Here is a 22,354-nt window from a genome sequence, read left to right on the forward strand (position 1 = left end):
CATTCTTGGTAAACAAATATTTCTACCATTAGAGGATCACCATTATAGAACAATACATGTCTAACTTAAATACATTCTTTTAGATTTAGTATGATAACAATACTTAATAGTATGATGCCACTTGTAGCTACTTAAAAACCATATTTTTTAATGGAATGATAAGAGAACACACCACCTAGCCATTCAAAACTTAGCTTGACACGCTACGAGGTCCATCATTTAGTCATTCTAAACTTAATGTGTGTCATAGATATACACATTTCTTTGTCATTCTAAACTCATTCAAGAAAGTTATGGCATTAAAACTAGCTTAAGCCATAAAAAATGGCTCCCATCAGGATTTTAGAAATTGAAACATAACTTTTGTATATGACATCAAAATTTCATGGAACTTCTTAATTATCAGTTCAAGATATGAAAAACAGTTTCTAAATACACAATTTACATGAAAATCTCAAAATTAAAAATTTTACTTTTCTAAAATTAGCAAATTTTATGTAAAACTGGACTTTACTACTTAGCTTCAAAAAGTTAAAAATGTCGGTGGCAGTCTTTCTATGTGGGTTAAAAAAGCTTGCTATATCTATCACATACCTATTGAGGGATTTTTCAAAGAAGTTTGGACCCTCTTAGCAAATGATTTGGTTTACTTTCAAAAGAAAATATTAAAAAATTATCCATCCGCATAAAAAAGTTGTAGAGAATGGCAATGGAAAGACACCTTTAGATCTTCATTTATCTTCGTACTATTTCTTATCAACTCAGATTGAGTGTTGGTCATAATTCCTTGAAACCATTTTTTATTAACATAACTAACATAGTGTTGGAAAATATTTTACAAAAGTCTCTAAAAGCCACAAAAGTGGCTAATTTTTTACAAGACTAGTGTTAAAGAAAAAATCTAAAAGTAATTTTTGCTACAAACCAATTAGGATGCATCAATTTGACATGATATATCCTTTAGATGTCCATTCTAAAACTCATTCTAAATATTTGATGTAATAGGCATGTATATTTTAGCCAACCAAAAGTTACAGTTTTTGTTTTGGGTAAAGAGGGATGTAGACTTACCACTTTGCTATGATACTACATTAAGATAAACAAATTGAACGTGATACAGATCCATCACTCGGACAAACTAATTATATCATGTGTACATGCTTAAATTGATTTTGTGACAATTCACACACATGTTAGTAATCCAGTCTTTCAATGGAATGTGAAGTAGATCCACCACTTGGCCATTCTAGACATAGCTTGGCTTAAAACTAATTCTCTTGAAACCATTACACTTGGATATGTTAATCACATCAAATGCCATGCCCTTTTCACATCCATAATATTTGTATTCCTCATAATAGCTAAATGATAAACTAAACAAATCATTATACATTCTAATTCTTATATAGTGCTAAAAGCATGGCTAACAATCTGGAGTACACATGAGTTAGTCATCTCAAATACTTTTCTTGTTATTAGTAGAAGTATTCTTAAATAATCTAGGACTATTACCATATGAGACATTTTACAAACATTGCACTCAACAAATCTTACTTTAGAGATGGTTCTTAACCATGTGATAAACTTACTTAAGAAACAACACTTCATTAGAGAAGGATGTCCTTCATTATATCATACTTTTGAGATACAATGAACTTAAAAACATGCTATAGTAAGAATATAAATTTTCTATAAAAAAAATACTTTTTTAAATCTTTGAGTCCCCTTAAAATAGGGTGCATTCTACATAGCACTTCATTCAACAACAAAAAAATGACCACTAATTTGATTTATCAGCTTTTTTAAGGTTGTAACAGCTCAAGATCCAAACCTCAAAGTAGTAAAAGAAAAATTCTAAAAAGACATCTACATCAGGGCGTATATAAAAAGAAAATTTGTCTTCTTTTATGAGGCGCATGTGGGCAGTCCATGATGGTATGGCATCGCCATGTTGCATTTCAATCGACTTAAGTAGTAGGCCTTCAATGTCCAAGATAAGGACTCTTCTTTCTTTCTTAAGCATAAGTGGCATCTGACTAAAGGATGAATAATCTTCTTTTGAAGGTCCCTTAGAAGTACCACTAGATAAGTCCTCATGGCTTGAAGAAGATTTCCATCCCAATAAAGAAATAATTTTTGGTTTTGAGTCTGCATTGAAAACATGGAAAATTAGCCAAGGCTGGGTAGTTGCTAGTGGAAATGCACACATAACCAAGAAAGAACATATTTGTATTTAAACTAGCCTAGAATAAATAGATTACTAATATAGATTACACATGCATCCAATAAAGAAGATAATGATAAGTTGTACATTTTTTAATAGTTCGCCTTGTATGGTTTGCAATCTAGATTGGCCACCTGTCCATTCTAGGTTAGTTTTTGGCTAATATACACAATACACATGAATATGAAAGAACATACAAGCATGCTTTTTTGGGAAAGAAAGATAGAAAATATAGACAAAATGAGTGTGGATTGGATGGGTGTTCAATCTATGTGTAGATATGTACATGTAACAACATACGACCATCACTTGATTTAGAATGGACATGTGGTCAATCTAGACAACACATGTAACTCTTAAAGAGCATGGTTATGCATGTCTTTCCTAGAAAAGAGTGCATTCACATATGACCATCACCTAACCTAGAATGGACAGGTGATCAATCTCAAGTGATCATATGCATAACAAAGTACATTCCACTATAAGTTATAGTGTGGAATGGAGAGATGGCTAAGATACACAATACACATGAATATGAAAGAACATACAAGCATGCTTTTCTTGGGAATGAAAAATAGAAAATATAGAAAAAATGAGAATGGATTGGACAAGTGGATAATGTATGTATAGATATGTACATGTAACAACATACGACCATCACCTGACCTAGAATGGATGGGTGGTCAATCTAGATAACACATGTGACTCTTAAAGAACATGGTTATGCATGTCATTCTAAGAAAAGAGAACATTCACACATGACCATCACCTGACCTAAAATGGACATACACATTACTATGAAATAACATACAAGCACACTTTTCTAGGGCAAGATAGATAGAATCTTAGAAAACATGAGTCTGGATTGGACAAGTGGTCAATCTAGGTGGAAATATACCTATGTAAGAACATACACATGTGTATCAAATAACATTCAAGCATGATTTTTTTAGGAAAGAAAGATAGAAGGGATAGGAAAAATGAGTCTAGATTGGACAGGTGGTCAATCTATGTGGAGATATGCACATACAACAATATATGACCATCATTTGACCTAGAATGGACAAGTGGTCAATCTAGACAACACATGTGACTATTAAAGATAAAAAATGATCTGGGATTGGACATCATTTGACCTAGAATGGCATGTGGTCAATCTAGATAGCACATGTGACTATTAAATAACATGGTTATTCATGTCATTCTTAGAAAAGATTACATTCATATATGACCATCACGAGACCTAGAATAGACATGTGGTCAATGTGAATAGCACATATACATAGAAAAGTGTATATCCCACCATAACCTAGCGTCGAAGGGACAAATGACTAAGGTACACAAAACACATGAATATAAAATAATGTACAAGGATTCCTTTTTTGGAAAAGAAAGATAGAAAATATAGAAAAAAGGAACTTGGAGATCATGTGGTAAATCTATGTGTAGATATACACATGTACCAACATACGACCATGTGTATATCTATGTGTAGATATACACATGTAACAACATACGACCATCACTTGACCTTGAAAGGATAGGTGGTCAATCTAAACAACACATGTGCCCATTAAAGAACATGATTATGCATGTCTTTTCTAGAAAAGAGCACATTCACATATGACCATCACTTCACCTAGAATTGGCCACTTTTTTATTCATCTAGCCTAGAATGAATAGAAGGCTCAGCTAACGTGCGCATATTGACAACTTGTCTATTTTAGACATGATACTTTGCTAAATTTATCAAGAATTGAATCACTTGGGGAGCTTCGTCATTACATGCTGAACATATTATCACGTTATTCACCATTATCTATCTACCACTTAGTCTTCTAAACCTTTCAAAGAAATATTTTGCATAAAATTCCAAGAAAACTATGCAACCTCTCTCAATAAAACCACTTATAAATTTGAAATTGGCAACTTTGTCATGTTGGATCAACCACTTGGTCATTCTAGATTAAAAATATTGACCTTCATAGTCTAGAGAAATCTATAGCGAGAAACTATGAAAATTATCAAACTCCATTTGTGATTTCACAATGTCCAGGCCTCCTTCTTTATTAAAATTTAGTACTTGGATTTCTACAGTGAATAATTTTCTACAACTAATTATAGAATAACCCAAGCTACACATTATAACAAGTGATATTGGAAAACCCAACAAAGCAAAACGACGTCTTAATACAAAATATTCTTGAGAATATGAAATTGTGTTCTTAATACATGTCTACAATCACATTAAAGTCTCCAATCTACTACAAGTATCTACAGATCATGCTTCAAATAGCATAATCCCTAAAGCAAATATGCAAGAATAAACACAATCAATTGTCAATCATAATATTTACACTAGATAACTTCTAGTGTAAAATAAGAGTATGGCTAGGATTGAGCATTACCTTAGAGTCCCTTATCAAGATTGAGAAAATTGTGCTGAAATAACAACTTCTTGATAAAGCCTCTTGCAGATACATCCTTCAAGGGTGCAGTTGTGCAACCTAGTTTCCTTGCTAATGAAATCAATTGAGGCCCCTTCATGGTCTCAATAGTTAGGCTTATTTTGACAATATCTCTCTTATCTTCTACCCTTTTGTTTCTTGTTGGCTATTTGAGTTTGTTGATCCCTCTTGTGTGTCAATAGCATTATATATTGGCAACCTACATGTTTCAACTTCTTGCATTGACCATTTTGCATTAGGTTATCTCCAATATGCAATGACAACATCATACTTTCTATCATTGGAAATTGGTGGTTGTCCATACCGCTCGCATTCAATAGTTGCGCGAACATCCCTGGCTTCATCAAGCTTCAATAAATATGGAAGTATCTCACCCATGAGAACATTGTCCATCTTATTTTTCTCATCAAACATCATTGGGAATATGCAGTTGTTTGCTGGTGAAACACAACCCTTGTATGAGGAGTCATCAATAAAAATTGTTTGTCGACGATCACATTCAAATCCAGAAGACATTTTGGCTAGTGGCTTAAACATTGCTTTAACATTTGGATAGTCCGGTCGATATGGGTTCTCAAGAACAAAGCAAGATTCTTGACCCCACACTGCACAGAATGGTAATGTTGTCTCTGCCCTATTTGTCAATGTCCTTACATTTGGAGAACGTTAGCTAGTTTAGCTGTTGACCAAATTCCCACATTGAATCTTTGCAATAAAAACTGTAGAAACTCAAGACATCTTGGCCTAAGAACAATATATCCTCTAGAGTCTAGTTGAATAGACTAATGAATGTTGGATGATTGGGGGCAACGTTTCAGTAAAACACTATTCAAGTCCAACACAATTGTCAACATGGACTTCTTTGACATTGTTGGGCTTGAGCTGCTGGCATCAACTTGATCATCTTGCACTTCTTTTTCAAGTTGTAATCCATCATACATTGGAGCGGTTGCCATTAGATGAGCCAACATAGCATTATTGCTACCATCTCCCACTTGTTGATCAATTTTGTCTCCTACAATATATTTCAAATAGTTTATATGCGTTTCAAGGCTTCCATCAATGTGCATATTAGGGAATCCTTACCTAGTGTTTGTGTTGGGAGCGTGGATGTAGAAACCATGTCATGATCTGTATATAAAGGAAACAAAGTAGCATTATTTTAAAATTAGTCAAAACAATTAGAAAAGGTAGCGAAACAAGGCACAAGGTGAAGAAAATACAATATCATTTGAGGGTATCAAGAAAAAAAGATAATGAAGGTAGTTCTTGAAACATACAATAGCAAGAAAATGTAGTGAAAAAAATAAGACATTGAGATCCACACGCTAGAAATGCCACCTTAATTTGTTATCCTAGAATGGATAAGTGGCCAGTCTAGAGTTACCTATGTGTAAGGAAGATCGTAAAGAAAATAACCCATCCCAAGGTGGGTGGCTTAAACTGAACTTACCATGATTTTATTTTGTACTGAAGTTCATTATTATATTAGAATCCAATGAATGTTTTCAAGTGTCAACAAGTTAAACCTAATTACCTTTACCTATTCTACATTGCATGTGGAAAATGTAGAGCACTTTCTCTAAGAAAATTGATTAGAAAAGTTGACATATTCCAAACTTAGAATGAACTTGTTGATAAATCTAGAGGTCAAATGTGCCTAGATTCTTCTTTTGGTGGGATGTACTTTGTTTTGCATATGTACACTTCATAATGGCCACCTATCCATTCTAGATTAGATGATTGTCATATGTGAATGTGTCATTTGAAAAAACAAGACTGTGAATGTGTCCTTAAAAAAAAAAGACATACATAACAATGTTCTTTAATAATCACATGTATTGTAGGATAGATCCCAATGCAACATGTGGTGGTACAAAGATAGGTCTAGGAAATGTCTCAATGTTAGTGGAGGAATGCTTAACACTAGGTTGGTAATGGGACACTCTTATGTCCTGGGACACTTTTATGTCCTGTTAAGTGACCATTTTCCTTGAATTATGTCAAGAGTTTCAAAATGGATTTTGAGGTGCTATCTGTCTAGAAAGTTGTCTCATGAGTTGAAAAAAACTCGACATTTTTTTGGAATATCAATTCCATCTTTAACCTTGTCCTTGCACAACATTTCACAACCAAAACTTTGTGAAAAAACGGGTCCTGTTTTTGGCTTTTTTCAACTTTTTGCAACTATACCACTCTAGAATTCACGTTTGTGAGGTCTATAATGCCCGAGAACTATCTTTAGTAGTCCTCAACATGTTCTGATGCTTCTAGGGAGAAATAAATGTTAAAGTTGTAAGTTATGACCAAATTACAAAAATTATCAAATCCTGTTTTTTAGCCAATTTTAGCTCTTCTATGATTTTTTTGGTGGCTTTCATGATATCCAAATGAAATTTTGATTTTCTATGTCACATATTGTAACATAAAGCTAATATTCCTTAAGTTTTGGGGCACCTAATACCCTATTTTTTCATAGTAGACAACGATGGTTGATTTTTTCAATTATAGAAGAAAACGAAACATTCTAGTATATCAAGTATATCTTTTTTAATATTGTTAGTTTCTTGTGACAACTACATGCATTTTGCAGGTAGTAACCATATCTAGTCATAAGGATCAAATTTGGCTAGATATTGAATAGTTTCTATGGGATTCTACAACTCATAATGTTGAACCCAGTTTTTTCATGTTTGCTATATTTAGCACTTCATGTTTGTCCCCAAGATTCCCCTTGGTAAGAGATGTATTATTCTTTTGACATGCTCCATGGCTCCTTATGAACCTAAAGGACAACAGGGAACTAAGAAAACATGCATATATTATTTTTATTGAGCGTGGCTATAGAAACTTTGATGATAGGTTTGCAGAATGGTAAAAATTCAACTTTTTTGTACCTATTTCTTTTGGCAAAACAAAAAATAGTGAGTGAGAAGCAATCATATGTTTTGATCACCAACCCATTGAAGTTAACTAGGGAATTTATATCAAGTCCTACAAAAATCCCTAATCTTATTTTTATTCAACAAAACGTAAGAAATGACTGTTTTGATGAAAATGTACTGGTCCATCAACTTTGGAGGCTTGGTGTGACCAAAAGATGAGAAATTTTACAAGGTTCTTTTTTTTTCCATGTGTAGTAGGCCTTGAACTATAACGTCATGAAAGGATTTTACAAAATGAGTGGATCTACTATGGTTTTGGAGGTTTTTTTCAAAACCCTGAAAGGACACTTTTATGTCCTGTTAGGTTACCAACCTAGTGTTAAAGGATGTTTTTTGCCTTTTCCTACAATGGATACAACCTCATTGCAGAACTCATGTTGTAGTAGTGTTCGATGGCCAAAGGGTTTACTTAGACCTTTGTCAAAACTTAATGTCATCTGATATATGCAATGGTCATGAATATGAGGAAGAAAATCAGGCAGATCCTATGATTGTGGATGCACTACCAATAATTTCTCTTGAATTTGAAAGGTCTATACGAGAATCTTGGAAGAACCAAAGAGTTCTTTTAAAGGATGATACCATGATGCAGACTATCAATAAAGGATTGATCTTATATGTGTTTCCAGATGAGTGCGTTAACTTTCATGAGCTTGGAGATGAGAATGTGGGTGTGGTAGTTGAAAGGGAAAATGAAAATGATGGAGTACTGCTGCATGCAAATAGTGTCACTTTGATTACATGGCCAATAAAACAGATAACAATGCTAGATGGGAGTCCATTGCAGCAGTACACTCCCCTTGATGATTTTAATGCTCAATGTGCACATGTAAGGCTAATGATAAACCTGCAACTCATGACGCTAGTGCTACTCTTTGTTCCACAAAGAGATGATACACTTTTATTAATAGGATATAGAAACAAAGATCAAAGCCTATTGCAAGTATCTACTTATCACTTGAGTCAAACAAAAGTGTTTCATGCATTGATTGTTGTCCAAAATGATGTTGTCATCTTGTCGATCGTGAAGTATTGATGCATATTCGACAACAATTTTGGGGTCAATCTCAAAATTCACACACAAGCTATATCTATGATGTTCTCTCAATATGTTATGATCATCAAAATTCAAACAAAAAAATGCGATACCAGTTTCGGTTGAATGGGGGTTCCATCTGTTGGCAGAGCATGGTATGAAATGCACGGAATAGCAAAGACATCATTTTATCGCTATAAGGAAAAGTTTGAATTGGGAAAACGTCAGTATGTGCGTGGAAACACAAGTGTATTGAGGAGGGGACTTGATTATACTAGCAAGGCCAGATCAATACTTGATGAGTTTGTGGAAAAGAACTCTGAACGGATGCCTCAATAAAGTAGGACCTTATTGGATGGATCAAGGGAAACTCAGTTGGTGATACCATCCACTTATAAGCAGGTTGACATTTTAAATGAAGTTAACACTACTCTTGAACAACTTGGATGTGACCAAAGGCTATCTAAGTCCTCCTTTTCTAGGATTTGGAACAAGGAATATCCACATGTACCCTAACAAAGACAAGTGAGTTCTCTAAGTGCAATTTGTGCAGCTCAATCAAGGCAAGGCTAGAGGCAAAACCTAGTCTTCAAGAAAGATTAGTAATCTTGCAGGAAAAAGAAATTCATATGGCACAACAAAATAGCTATAGAAGCTTATACTATGCATGGCAAACATTGTCTAAAACCCAACCTCAAAAATATTTATGTATCATCCATGATAAGATGGACCAAAAGAAGACTGCCATACCAAGCTATGTGTTGTGCCTAAGGGTGTAGATTCAGGGTATAACTTGCAGGTGGCATTGATTGTATGATAACACATGGACATGCAGCTGGCTATTATGGACACTTTGTTTTACATGGTTTATGGCCTTTTGACCCCAACCTCATAATTGGATCAATAGCATCATGTTTACATAACTTAGAGCGAGAGGATCAACACCCTCTTGGTGATTTGGCTACAAGTGGACTTCCAAGGAGTAATGTCTCACTTCTAAATGCTCTAAACTCAAGGGATGCCTTGGACTACCACAATATGGTTGATGGAAAATGTTCTAGCATGCAAACACATGAAAGTAATCCAACAACTAATACAAGTTCCTTTCATACATTTCCAGAGAACTTGTTATTGCAGCTAGATAATTGTGCTGGAAAATATAAAAATCGATATCTTTTTGCATACCTATCCTTGCTAGTTGCAAGGGGAATTTTCAAGACTATCCAATTGGGATTTTTAATGGTAGGCCATACACACGAAGATATAGATGCCATGTTTAGTATATTTTCAGAGAATTTGCGGGTCTCACAGACTTACACTTTGCCACATTTGATGGATACATTAAGAACAAGCTCAACAACTTCTCCAGCTCCCTTTTTTCTTGGGGAGGTACTGGATTTCAAGAAGTATTGTGATGGCTATATTTGTGATGGTCAAGATGCACTTGTAGGGCATTCAAAACCCCTTCAATTTAGGTTCTTAATGCAAGATGAGACACCATTTATGAAATATAAATCTCATGTAGGTGTTCCTAATTGGGGTGGAAGCATTCCAATATGGAAGAAAGATGCTAGTGGAAAGACAATGCTACCACAAGGGAATCCACCTCTTGTACCAATGGAGAATTTCATAAAGGCACATGAGGAGGTCATATTGGGTCTAAAGAACTATGTTAAATTTTGGCAAAATCGAGGAAATGGTTCATTTGTGCCAAGATATTATCGTCCTGTGATAGAGTATTGGAATAATGTGATTGAAGAGCTTCACAAGACAAACTTGACTCAAAATATATACTTTGAGAATTTTTGGCCACAATCTCAAGGATTTCATCAAAATGATGATGTTGTCACAATTCAACAACAAGAGGAAAAATGATTCATTGGAATTGAGGAATATAATGATCATTATTGCGGGCCTCACGGATAAAAACCAAGGCAGGATTTCAATCCTATTCTAGATGTAGATAAAGGGGACTTCCTTATTAATGATCATAAGTTTGGCCACAATCTCAAGGATTTCATCAAAATGATGATGTTGTCACAATTCAACAACAAGAGGAAAAATGATTCATTGGAATTGAGGAATATAATGATCATTATTGCGGGCCTCACGGATAAAAACCAAGGCAGGATTTCAATCCTATTCTAGATGTAGATAAAGGGGACTTCCTTATTAATGATCATTATTGCGGGCCTCAAGGAGAAAAACCAAGGTAGGAGTTCAATCCTATTCTAGATGTAGATAAAGGGGACTTCCTATTGCTATGGCCAAGTGACCCATAGATATATCCCGTTTGGCTTGCTACAGCTTTGTCTAACATTGATAAGGATCCCTCATCACCAAATTATCAAAAGCTATATATTCAATATTGGGCACCTTGTGTAAGAAAGAGTGGGTTGACAGATGCACAGGCATATGCCAATTGTTGGAACGGATTTTGGATGCTCAATGATAAAGAACAACCAGCATGGGAAAATGTAGATGCAATTGTTTGGTCTTGGAGATCAAGCAAGAAAGGTCCATTTGTCAGAATTAAGATACCAAAAAAACATGCAATGAAAGCAAAAACTTGTTTGGGCCTACTTGAGGTGCAAGAACAAGGAAATGAATTGGATGGTGACTCCACTGGGGAGTAGAACATTGTAAATTGCAATGTATCTCCATGAAAAATTTCATTTCTCCATAATGGTAAGTATAGTGATCTCGCAGGTTGTATTTCTCTTGGCTTGAAAATATGATAATGGGTCAAACTTTCATCCATTTATGGCCATCATTGTCATAAGTGTATAATGGTGTTTATCAACACCACAATGATGTTCATTGATACCTCAATGACATTCATCAACTCCATCATGGTGTTTATTGACACCATAGTGGGTGTTCATTGGATACCACATTGACATTCATCAACTCCATCATGCCAGTTTATTGACACCACCAATCAACTTCATTATCAATTGTATTCTTGAACACTATTTTGAGGACTTTCAATGGTGTTTATCAACACCCAAATCTTCATGGTTATCGCTCATGCTCGCATGCATTTTGTGATCTACTACTATAACATGCAGTCTTCATACTCAACCAAACAATGTCATCACATGGACCACTATCTCGCTTGCAAGTAGAACTCCCAAATTATGTGAAACTAGTCCATTTAAAAATTCCCATAATGAGATACATTTCCCACCTTACTTAATATGGACTTTGTGGATGGTATGGAGTAAACTTCTTAGGAATTCTCATTAACTCGTCTAAAATATTTTGAGTAACTTCATTACGAAAATGTGTGCAATGATCACAGACCAGTTCTATTGGTAGACCATATCTAGCAAAGACATTTTCATATGGAAACTGTGTAGTGGTCCTTGCATCAACATTTTTTGTGGCTTTAGCTTCAACCCATTTAGTGAGATAGTCTGTGGCAACAATGATATATTGGGCATGAGTCCTATAAGCGGGTGGTGAAATTGGTCCAACAAAATCTGTAACCCACTTAACAAATGGCATAGCTCCCAACATTGGCCTTAAGGGAAACTCATCTCTTTTTCATTACACTTTGGTATGCTAGCAAGAATTGAATCTTTTGACATATTCTACATCATCCATATATAATGTAGGCCACCATATTCCAGTGGTTTAGATAATTTTTGTTGTCTTATCCCTTGAGAAATGGCATCCACTTATTCCTCCATGTGCTTGTTCTAAGACTAGCAAGTACATACTTTTTTCTGCGCATATTCTAATTTGATTGTCTTTTCCTTTCTTATAGAGCTTATTTTCAATTAATGCAAAGTCTCGATTCTCAATTTCTATGGTCCTTTGTCATGCTCTAAGGGTGTTTTCAGGAAACGTTCTTGTTGTCAGGTTGTTAATTCTATATTGACTGCATTCTGGTGCAATTGTCAATTGAAATACGTTGTGTGTTGTTCTACTGGTGGTGTAGACCTACATGTAGCACAGTTAGTAACATACTCATGAACTTCAACACTTTTTTTTTGCCAATAAACTCCTATTTGCGTTTTCTCGCGCTCCTGACCTGGATTTAGTCTAGCTTGATGTGAAACTTCTTGATTTTATTTTTTTTCTTGATGAGTGTGATCCTTGCATCAAGGTCCCCCACCGGTCCAAACGTGACAAAAAATTATCTCTTTAACATACAGCCAGGAAAAAAATGTGATTTTTTCTCTATTCTTGCTTCTAGATTTTTTTTTCGATTTTGACTTGACAAGGATTATCCTCTCGTCAAGGCCTCCCACTAAACCAAATCTTGGTAAAATTTTAATTTTCTAGTAGGTAGGTGGGATATAAGCGCAATTTTCTTAATGTTATTGCTTTTGGCAATTTTTTGCAAACTTTCTGATTCCTAAGTGTTTTTCATTCTTTCAAGAGTACACTCACCAAATTTCATAGTGTTTGGTCAATTGGTTGAGTTTAACTCCAATTTTAGCAATTTTTTGAGTCTGAAAGTTGGGATGTGACCTCACACTCACAGTATCGATCCAAGTTCCAATTATGATTTGATAACTTGCTTCCTTGGGTTAAGAAGAACCTTTGTCCCAAACCTTGTCAAGTTTGGCCTCTTGTAGCTAGATGTTGGGAGGAAAATGTGATTTTCTCCTTGCCCCCTTGCCCTTGAGACCAATCTAATTTTTGACACTTGCACTGTGCTTAGCAATCTCAAATGATGTTATACACCTAGTTTTGTCAATATTGATTGTCTTTTCTTTCTATTAAACTCTTGCTACACACTTTTGGATTTAAATATGAGTGTGAGAGTGTCCACAAGAAAGCATGCAATTTTTATAGCACCAACTAGCTTTCAAGAACCCAACGAATACATGCGTCTAAGCAAAATTCAAGAATATATTTCTCGAGCTACCTTGGAAAGAAGATGATTATTTTTTCCTAGGATTGACTTGTGGACCTTATTTTGAGCTTTTGACTTTACAAGTGTGCTTGAATTGGCCAGTGGGGATGGTCTCTACAAAATTTCACTAAAAATTTTACAACAAAATCTGAGGTGAGAAAAAATACGGGATTTTTTACAACAAGAGATTGCAATTTTCCAAAGGTTGTTGCTATCACTTTAGGTATGATATGTCACAAGAAATCAAACTTTCAACAAAAATCAAACTTCTTGGGTGAATTTTCCTCTTTCCTCACACTAAGAATCAACCTCTCAAGCAAAGCATTTTTTGTTCATTCCTTTTTGTTTGATTCTCACATGAAGTACATGCGAATACAAATCTCCGTCAAAATGTGAAGAAAACCTCATCCAGAGATGCATCTAGTTACCCTAATCTTAAAACAAAAGAAAACAACTCAAAAATAAAAACTTACTAACTCTAAAATCTATATTTTTCTTGCATTTTTTCATTATTGTGTGAACTTCATTGCTATAATAGTCACAAAGCTATGCACCAAGATGTAAACCTATTCTCAACATTTTACCCTATCTTATGACTACTCTTATGGCAAGCGACTCACCACTAAAAATACAAATACCAAGGGTGCTAATCTCCATGCCTATCCTACTCTATCTAGCTATTGTATCTTAGGTAACTCTATCGGTTTTTGTATGGTAATGACACCAATTTCTAAGGGGGATTTTTATAGCATCTTTCACATCTCATAAAGAGAAGGTCTTTCACATATTTCACGTCTCAAAAAGAGACGGTCTCAATAATAAAATGTAAATCCTAGGGAACATGTGACTCAACTAGGGCATGGAGGTACACCAAAAGGTTATCAATCTCTTGTTTGAACACAATACACTCTCTGGAAACATTCCATGGAATCTCTAACCATGAAAAAATTTATCTTTCTTCCTCCTATTGAGGAGTTTGAGACAAGATCTCAAGCAGACCTAGATATTCACTTGTATTGGGCAAATAAAGGATCTGTAAGATCCTTAGATAGCCAACCTCAATCTCTGAGGACCTTGCCCTCTTATATGGGAGAGTATGAATTAAAGTCTAATGTGAAGACAGTCCCATCACAAAGTCTCTCTTTGAAATAGATAATGGACTCTAAATCATTGATAGATATGTTGTCTACTCCTGTGACTTGCACCACAGTGCTAGTTGAGCTTCTCCCAATACGACCAAACATGTGGAAGACAATCCGTAAAAGCTTAGAAAATTTTGGTGTAAAAGATCCAACTTCACAGATACAATAATGAATTGGGGAGCTAGAGTAGCCTTAGTTAAACATGCGACTGGTATCCTTAGGAAAGGTAGGAGAGTATAGTGAAGGTGAGGATGAAAATACTACGCTTCTGGTTGAGTTTCAAGGTGCTACAACCATGAAAATTATTGACAATGGAGCAAGTGTGGCCATTGAAATCAAAGAGACGTGGAGAAATTAGGGAAAACCTTCCTTGAGATCCATAAGGATGAAATTTCAATTAGCCTATGGTTATACGGAGAAACCCGTAGGAATTATATAGAAGGTAATTGCTACTTCTTGTGGCATCGAGTATGAGCATACCTTCTCTATCATAGATTTTGGGAAGAAGAACAACTACGATATAATACTTGGAAGACCATTCTTGTGACAGTTCAAGATGGTCCAAGACTAGGGGTATGATCGTATATATCACAGGCACATGGAGGCCACAACACGCATAAACCTTATAGACAATAGCTACAAAGATGTGAACCAAACCCCAATTGAGGAGTTTGATTCAGATACATCAGTAGGATTTGAGCTTCGAACTTGGTAAGGTAAGACAAAGGAGCTATGGATGTATAGAGCATCCATTAGGAGATTTCGGAGGTCTTTTGGAGGGCCTTTTGGAAGAGAGAGGAAAATAAGCTCCTCCAATGAGAGAAGAGCCTACGTTACGTAGAAAAATAGATTGATATTAACAAAAATATAAAAGGTGTCCCTCTCCTCATTTGATAATCTAGTGGTCCTTGAAGACGATCACTCTCTTTCATTTAATGCGAGCACCTTTTTCAGAAGGTAGATGCGGTGCATTTGATACGGCTTACGTCATCACTAGAACTCAAAAAGTTACAAAACTATCAAGTGGTGGAAGATTTTGAAACTTTTGATACTGTCCATGCTTCCGGAATGCCCAAATATCCTAGAAATGAATGTCCAATTGCCTGGCTCCGACATCCAAAGAGGAAAAGAATGTCAAAAACCCCTAAAAGAACATTTTACTAACGGCGAGCGAGGGGGCATTCCAAAATTTTGGAATGCCTCATTGCGCGCCATTAGTAAAAAGCCCATTTTTTCCTCTTTTAAGGAGCTTTTTGAGAGGAAAATGTCAAAAAATCTCTAAAAAGGCCTCCATCTATCACATAGGTTTTTTCTTCATCATCTTAGCCTTAGAGATCATAATTTCGGGTCTATAAGAGTGAGAACGCATACCCATTGTTACAATTCTACAAAGTGCATTTTGATTACACACACACACACACACACACACAAATATAACATACACACAAACACACAGAGACACAAATATAACACACACACACACACACACACACACACACAGAGACACACACACTCACAAACACACAGACACACAAATATAACATACACACACACAAAGCCCCTCTCTCTCTCTCTCTCTCTCTCTCTCTCTCTCTCTCTCTCTCTCTCTCTATACTAAAGGCGCGCGTAGAGAGGCACAACCGGTGTACATGTCTCTATGCGCGCCTTTAGTACCGTGCATCCACCAGTGTATGTGTTTATGTGTGTATATGTGAGTGTTGTAGAGAGAGGAAGTAAGGCGGGGGAAAGAGAGAGAGAGAGAGAGAGTCTTTCTGTTACCTTATACTAACGGTGCGAGGAGGTGTTTTTTGAGGTCAAAACATGCTCCACGCGCGCTGTTAGTAATGGGAGTCTCTCACTCTCTCTCTCTCTCTTTAAATATGCTAAGCTATAGAAAGGAGAGGGAGAGAGAGAGAGAGAGAGAGCATGGTGCAAAAGTGCAATAGAGAAACATGGGTAGGCTTTCTTGAAAGATAATTGTCCAAAAATCACTAAAAAGAGCTTTGTACTAAAGGCGCGCAGAGGGGCATTCTAGCATTTTAGAATGCCTCCTCGCGCGCCTTAAGTAAAAAGCCCATTTTTGGGGGTTTTTTGACATTTTTTGCCTCTCCGGATGTCGGAATGAGACAAGTAGACATTCGTTTTTAGGGTATTTTGGCGTTCCGGACGCATTGGCGGTGTCAAAAACCTCAAAATCTATCACTATTTGATAGTTTGTGACTTTTCAACTTTCAGTGATGACGTAAGCTGCCTTGAATGCGCCGCACCTGCCTCTTGAAAAAGACGCTCGCATTAAATAAAAAAGTGACCGTTTTCAAGGACGATTGGGAATATAAATCTACTTTTTAAAGTGTCTGGTTGTTCTTTGGACGTACTCACAAGGTGCAAGTGCATTTTAAAAAAAGTTTCTAGAGAGACAAATACAATTTCTTACAAGGCCCTCCAAATGACCTCCGAAATTTTCTAATGTCATTGCTAAGGCTTAAAATCCAAAGAGTGTATTCTCAAAAGTGCAATTGAGGACAAGGACTATATTCCTAAAGAAACTATAGAGCCTTTAGAATGGAAACTTATTCTAGCAACCCTAGATGTGTGTGCTATTTTGAATGGTCCCACAACAAGTTTTGCGACAAAGATGGTTTTATGATGTGATTCCATACTATATGGTTAATGTAATAAATGATGAGGATGAGGAACTAATCTTGGAACGAGCCAAAAATGATAAACTAGTGGAAGTAGATGAAGAGGAGTTGTCTTAGGAATCTCCAAAGAATCTTGAGCGAGATGATGATGCAGATAATGAATGCTGTGACAACCTGAGTGAATAAGACAAAACAATAGAGGATTTTAGGTTCTATAATTTTTCAAATAAAAAATCTAGATGTCATTAATTCTATAAGGAAAAGAGAATTGAGTGCAGAGCTAGAGAGAATTTGATGCCTAGAATAAGAGGCAAAACACAATTTTTGATGTGTGTAAAAGCTGAAGATTGTGTTAAAGATATAGTTTCAGAAAGATTTTCTAGAGCTTGAGATCCAAAGACATGTGATAGCATAATAAATCTTAGAAAACAAACTCAAACATCTAAAACTAAAACAAAACCCATGAAAATAAAAGAATGAGAGCTAGATGAGTTTGGAGAAACTAAATAGATAAAGGTTGAGAGAAAGAAGAAATACAAAGAGCTCTGAAAACTTTGAATGAAGTGTGGACAACGGAAATAGAGAATGATGGAGGAGAGGATGAGAAATATGACAACAAAATGAGTGTGCCTTCCCACTACAAAAAATTCACTATCCAAGATAGAAAGGTTGTGATGACACAGCCCATCCAAGAGCAAAAAGAGAAGGAATAATATGACGGGCCGGAGGACGCACAAAAAAATAGACTTGGCAGAACTAGAGAAGAGTCTAAGATGGTCTATATAGCAATTTATCTGAGTTTGAAAGTGGAGGAGAAGCTCGTAAGTCTTCTCAAGGAGTACACGGATGTGTTTGCTTGGTCATATAGAGACCTAAAAGAAGTAGATTTGACCATATGCCAGCACATGATTTCAAAAAACCCAATACAAAGCCTAACCGACAAAGATCGTACACGTATAATGATATGTTTACCAAGTGCATCAAGGAAGATGTTGATAAAATGAATGAAGCTGAGTTCATCTACAAGATAGAACACACCGACAAGGTATCTCCAATTTTGGTAGTGCCTAAGAAGAATGGTAAAATTTGAGTGTGTGTCAATCTAAAGAAGGTCAATGCTACCACAATAAGGGACAATTATCTCTTACCTATCATTGATCATGTTCTTGAACAAGTGGAATGCAAGTAGGCAAATTCCTTCTTAGATGGATCCTCTGGATACAACCAACTTGCAATTGTTCGTAAAGATCAATAGAAGACAACATTTGCCACTGAATGGAGTGTATATGCATATAGGGTCATGCCATTTAGATTGACCAATGCCCTAGAAACATTTTAGAGATTAATGGAACATGATTTTAAAGAGTACTTGAGGATATTTTTGGAAATTTATATGGATGATCTTTGTGTACACTCTCTCTTGAGAGAGGAAACATACAGAACACCTCAAAAAGGTAGTGAAAAAGTGCATGCTTATGGTTAGGCAAAGCAGAATTATGGGACATATTGTTTGACAGAACAATATATCTATGGATTTGGATAAGATAAAAGTGACTGTAGAGATGCCTACACGAAACAACACAAAGTAAGTACAATTGTTTATGGAGAATTGTGGTTATTATATGAGGTTTATACACATGTATGCCGTCATTTCTCAACCCCTACATAAACTGATAGTAGTCTTTGTGTAGATGAATGAGCATGAGGTATCATTCAAAAAATTGAAGAGAGCACTCGTATCCACTCCAATACTAAAAGCACCAGATTGGGAAAATATATTTCATGTTCATATATCTATTTACAAAGATAAGGAAAAAAAACTTGTAGAAAATAGGAATTTAGTGAAAGGCAATGACAAATGGTGAAAGGTATTTTTAAAAAGGTTTTTCCTTGGAGTGAATTCACACCAAAAATAAGAGAATCTTGCATGAAATTATGGTTTATAAATACATGGTAAGACAGATCATGGTAATGGTAAATGTACATAGCATACTTAGGTAAATAACACACGCCTATGCATACATATTTAAATAAATACAAAAAATAATTATAATAAAAAATCCCTATATTTAGGCCCTATATACAATGAAATATTTATACACAAAAGGGACATAATATATTTTGCCTTTTTTTTTTTGCTCAACTAGCCTAGTGACTAGCTAAGTGAGCGTTTTTAAGGAGGTATGGAGAAAGTTCCCTAGTTCACACACACCTATGTACAATTAAAAGGTAGGAATAGCCACAATTTTTGGGTGATTTTGATAGGGTGAGGTAGCTCACTATGGAAATTTGGGATAGCCAAAAAACGGCTATCATTAGCGCCCCCCCCCCTCCCAACAAAGATAATGATACATCCATGTACCATTTATCCGATTGCACAACATGTAGATCTTGTAATGTGTATCTTTGTCTACTTTCATCTTTCCTAAAGGAAGGTTCTCAGAGCCAATAGCATGATGTAATGTAGTGGCTAAGTAAAACCCCTCCATTAAAAAAGTTTCCATAAGCACCCCCCAGGATTAAATATATTGAAGTTTCTTGCCTAGAGAGAGATGTATGGTATGGAATCACTTATTACTGAATTCGTTTGAAGAAACTTGTAGCTCTTATTGATATCCATCATTGCTTCCACCACTATGAATGTGATATAAAAGATAGGTTGCTCTTCGTCTTGTGTAAAGCTGATGTATTTGCTACGATCTTCAAGAGCTTGTATGAGAAAATCTCTAAACTGTGCTCATAAAATTCATTCAACCTAGGTAGGCTCATCAAGTCAAAAATTCTATGAACTTCATGATGAAAGAAAGCTTGATCCATGCTTCCAACTGCTATTGGAAGATAATGCAAATAGTTTACCACATAAGTAGATAATAGGCGAAGGTTCCTATTGCTTCCAAAACATTAGAAAAGAATAGATTTTGGTACGGATTGATGAAATATCCACATGTAGAAATCAACAAGTTTCCCATCTATAATAAAGACCAGAAGCATCACAATGTGAGACCTCCATACACCAAAGAACCAAATGAATAAGGTTTGGAAATATCCGTTCATCGCCAAGTATTCATGTCCTCTTCCACTTAAGAAGGTATGGTGCCCACGATTAAAGGTATATGTGAAGAGAGGAGGAGTTGAATTTGAAGAGGTGAAACCCAACATGAAGCTGATTGGGGATTCAAAATCTTGCATTTTCTTGCTAAGAGATTGTCCCATGAATGAAAATACACCAGAATGATACCCTTTTGATAGTTTCCTTTTATGATCTTTTCTTTTTTTAGTCTCCCATGTCCTTCATCACCTTTTAAGCCCCCTCATTGGCAAGGTTAGAACTCCTCCATTGTACCACCTCAATGGTTGATGGCCCTTATAATCTAATTTTGTGAAAATTTTGGCTTCTTGCATGATAGGTTCCTCCATGCTTAACATACTTGGGTCATACCAATGATTTTCAACATCCTCAACACTTCTTGACGATTATCATCACATGGATTCACCTCACACTCTTCGACTTTGTTTTGGAGTTGGCATTCCATGTACAGAGTCATCTCTTTATGATCAAAGTGGTCTACAATCTTCCCACTTATGATTTCCTCTTCTTCTTAGCTCTCTTATTTTAGACAAGACACACTCTCAAAACATTCCATAGGATCAAGGTTACCTTCAAGGTCTTCAGTCTCCATAGAGTCATGTTGCAACGTGCGTGAAGCTGAATCCACAGCAGTAGCGCACCAAGGCACTGGTTTTTTATAGGAAATGAGTCCCAAAGTCTGGTTTTTTGCCTCTGTAGTGACGCGTGCCCGTTATAGAGAAGGACCTTACCCTTTTGCTTTAATTCATGATTCAACTTTTTCCCTTCGATTGTCTTGCCCATCCAATGGCTTGGCTTTTGCCAATCTTCTCCCTTCCAAGGCTCCATAGCCAAAGCCATATAATAATAAAAAAATCACCAAAAAATACATTATTTACAACTTAATTAGGCGGTTTTTGGCTTTAAAAAAAATTGGCAAGCTTTCTGGAGTCTTGATGGAAAACTGAGGCTAGTGTACCACTCATTAATGCTAAATGTAGCCTTTTAAAATAATCAAGTAAGGTGATGTGTTTGCAAGACATTGAAGTGTCTCACGACACTTTAGTGTCCAATTAGAGGACTAGTGTGAACTTTGCAAATGATGCCACCGACTATGTATTATGAGGAGCCAGTCGAAGGCCACAAAAGGGAGATAGAGGGAATAAATTATACATCTGATGGAGAGTCCATTCTGGGCTAGTGCCAACAAAGCAACGAAACCCTTGCCTGTGTCTCAGACATCTAGAAATCAGTTCATAATGGATCAAATATAGTCATGCTCATAGCAAAGCCAAACTACAAGCCCATGGGGTTATCCACCTAGAATAGGCCAGTCAACGGGGGCACCACTAGCAACCCTGCTAGACGATCCATGCTATGAATGTGGAGACGACCATTGGACACGAGACTATCCGCATAAAGGCCAACGAGCAAAACTATTTGGCATTTGTGATGTCTATGGAAGAGATCAGTTGATTCAAAACTCTGCTAAGAAACCTAACCATCGAAGGAAAGAAACAATCAATGTCATAAAGATTCTACCATGCACGAGTGGATCAAAATCTAAGCTAACAACTACAATCAAAGTGATGACTCGAGCTCAAGCTCAGGATGTGGCTAAAAGTTGACCTATAGCACATGATTTGAGCCTTTCAAAACAAATTGAAATGGAAAATGGATCGATTAGAGTTCAAAGAAAATCATGGAATTCCAAAAGAACACATATTTCAGAATTTTGGGAATTATTCAAGTCCCATTTTTTTAAATGAGACTCAAAACTTAAGTATTTTTTGTTATGTTTGACCTCGTGATTGTTTTTGGGGACCCTTTGTGCAATAAAAAAATGAGGCACTAGCACATTAAAATGGGGCTGAAACTTAAGTTCAAGCCTCATTGGTTGCAGTTGTGTGGGATATTAAGAAGAGCATTGAAATTAAGTTCAAGCCTCACATGCCTTGCC

This window comes from Adiantum capillus-veneris, chromosome 30 (genome assembly GCF_014529385.1).
Source record: "Adiantum capillus-veneris isolate H3 chromosome 30, ASM1452938v2, whole genome shotgun sequence".
Taxonomy (NCBI): Eukaryota; Viridiplantae; Streptophyta; class Polypodiopsida; order Polypodiales; family Pteridaceae; genus Adiantum; species Adiantum capillus-veneris.